At 45.7% G+C, this 2,931-nt stretch overlaps 1 protein-coding gene across 1 annotated transcript in view; it reads left to right on the forward strand.

Annotated features, from left to right (window-relative positions):
* KIDINS220 (kinase D interacting substrate 220) overlaps positions 1-2,931 on the forward strand; it is a 90,642-nt gene that overhangs the window by 8,578 nt on the left and 79,133 nt on the right. The window lies entirely within an intron of this gene.

The raw sequence follows: 2,931 nt of genomic DNA on the forward strand, positions 1-2,931 counted from the left end.
TGCCTTGGCCCTCACGTCTAGCTCAGCAAGACAGTCGCCAAAGTTATTTTGACCAGGAAATGGCAATCTCCAGCCTCCAGATGCAAATCTTGTTTACTGGCTCACTCAGCAGAGTGATAATCCTTGCCTGAGGCAGACAGAAAACTTGGTGGCCCCCCAACAGAGCCCAGTGTTGGGCTCTGTGCTGATGGCACGCAGCCTACTTAGGATTTTCTCTCTCCCTCTCTCTCTGCCCCTCCTCTCCCCCAAAATAAATAAACCTTAAAATAAAAGAATATGGGGGAAATTCCTATACTGTGTTTAGCATACAATTCGCTGCCATCAATAAATGTGAATTTCCTGCCGCCTTTTCTCTGCTTTATTTGTAAACTAGATAAATCTTAGCCTGTAATATTCTCAATGATGGGAGATCTTTGCCCTTTGTAAAGTAGTGGCAGACTTTTATTTTATTTTCGAAAACAACAAAAAGTTACTCTGAGGGCTTCTTGGTATAAGATTACGGTGCTGAGTGGGGCAGTATTCTCCTGAGGACATGAAGTGGGACTCTCGGTTCAAGGAATGGACTTTGTTGTGTGCTTAGAAATAGGCTCTGAGGGGCATTCCAAAGGAGAGTTTCAAACTATTTTACGTCACTACAATTATTGGAAGAAGTATATATCTTCCGAAGGTTTACTTTAAAGGGCAGTGGTTGCCGAGGTCTAGGACACCCATCTAAATACAAGTAGGAGTACCTAGAGTCTGGGAAGAGCAGAAAGAGACGCTGAATTGGAAATGTGTTTTCATCGTCGCCTTCTGGGGAGCTGAAGGACCGTTACCTGTTGGGGGAACGTCCCTCGGTGCAGTGCTCTGGTCCGACGTGTTTTGGCCCGAGGTCCTTGTACGTGGAGTACGGGGGAGGGCAGGGTGTGATCCTGCGTGGTCCGGAAAGCAGTGGCTGGCGTCTACTGCGATGTGTGGGCTTAGGTACGGTAGGGGCCTTCAGTGATTCGTTTTAAAATGAAGAATAGGGGCGCCCGGGTGGCTCGGTCAGTTGAGCGTCCGACTTTGGCTCAGGTCATGAACTTGCATTCGTGAGTTCGAGGTCCACATCCGGCTCTGTGCTGGCAGCTCAGAGCCCGGAGCCTGTCTTCGGATTCTGTGTCTCCTTCTCTTTCTGACCCTCCCCTGCTCATGCTCTCTCTCTCTCTCTCTCAAAAATAAATAAAACATGGAAAAAAAATTTAAATGGAAGAATAAAGTCCTGGCTGTTTCTAAGTGACTCTGTCTCTACAACTGTACTTACTAGATTGGTTAAGCCAGAACTAACTGAATAAACAAATGTTTTCTTACAAGGGCCGGCTTATAAGGCGACTTTTCTTCTATCTTTGACAATCTAATAACTTCATGGCAACCTTTTTGGTAAATTATTTATCTCTTTGAGTAGTGTAGTTGTAAAGCGTGTATCCGTTAAGGAACGCTGTGGGCTGCTGTAACAGCTCCTAAAACCGTGTCTTTCTCAAATTAAGGTCTTCGTTTTCTCACGTGATTGGACCGGAGGAAGCGTTCTGGGGCTGAGATGAGGGCTTCCGGACACCCTCCGGGCTCCTCACGCCCTTGGCCCCTCGCTGTGCCCGGTGGCTGCATGCCAGCCGTCTTGCAGCGCCAGCCTCGGTCTACACGGAGGCGGGGCGCCGCGCTGGCCTGGGAGGCTCCGCAGGGCTGTGTCTCGGGATCATTCCGCGCGAGCTGGCCGACCAGTGGGGGGTTTGTAGCCGGCCTCACAGCGTCCTGCCACTCCAAATGCGGGGGACAACCAGAAGTTTCTGCAAGAGAAACTCGTGACTATTCAGGACTTTCGTCTGGCTTGTTTGTAGCTAATCAGATTTGTGTCATCTTTCGTATTTGTGTTATAGGTATTTTTACATGTCTACGTTAGTATTTCCCTCATAGTCTAGAAGCACCTATTTCTGTGAACTGTCTGATGTGACTGTGATCCCAGAAAGTAAACAGAAAACTTTTAGTGGCTGGAGTTACTGATCTGGAAACTCTGATGTAGAATTCATATATCCGTAGGGCCATGGCTTCAGGGCTAAGTGGCTTTAATTGTATGTTACACCAATAACTTGGTTATCTCACCTTTTATCCAGGGTGATTAGAAGGGAGAAGGTGCCGTAGAGAGGTGGTCAGAGAGGGTAGAGCTGGCCGAGGCAGGCTGGGCATGACCGTTGTCGTCTGTGGTTCTGACTCAACTGGAAACACGATGTTTAAGGGTGATCTGTTAACGGGTAGTAAGTAATGTGCGCTTTGCTTTGTAAATTAATGGCTATCATAAAGTATGTAATCAACTTTAATGTTTAAAGGATAAACTTTTTCACCTGGAAAATCTATTTGTGTATAATACCTCATTCCCTAATGACTTTGGTTGGATGACATATAATTTAGTATCCATTGTTCTTTGAGAATGTCTGTTTAGGGGCGCCTGGGTGGCTCGCTCGGTTGAGTGTCTGACTTTGGCTCAGGTCATGACCTCGCGGTTCCTGGGTTCAAGCCCCGTGTCAGGCTCTGTGCTGACAACTGAAGCCTGGAGCTGGTCTTCAGAGTCTGTGTCTCCCTCTCTCACTGACCCTCCCCTGCTCATGCTGTCTCTCTCTCTCTCAAAAATAAATCAAAAACATAAAAAAAAGAATGTTTAATGCACTTTACTTTTGTACTTCGTTTAAACCACTATTTATGTTATTATTATATTACTTATATTATTATATTATATTATATAATTATATATTATTATATTATTACTTACTGTTGTATTTTTGCCAATTATTATAATTATTTGCTTGTTTTTAAAAAAATGTTTGAGAGAAGGGAGGAACAAGCAGAAGGCTGGAGCCGGAGAATCCCAAGCAGGCTCTGTGCTCAAACTCACAACCTGGGAGCTCATGACCGGAGCCGACA

The sequence above is a fragment of the Suricata suricatta genome, chromosome 4, assembly GCF_006229205.1.
Source record: "Suricata suricatta isolate VVHF042 chromosome 4, meerkat_22Aug2017_6uvM2_HiC, whole genome shotgun sequence".
In the NCBI taxonomy this organism is placed as follows: domain Eukaryota; kingdom Metazoa; phylum Chordata; class Mammalia; order Carnivora; family Herpestidae; genus Suricata; species Suricata suricatta.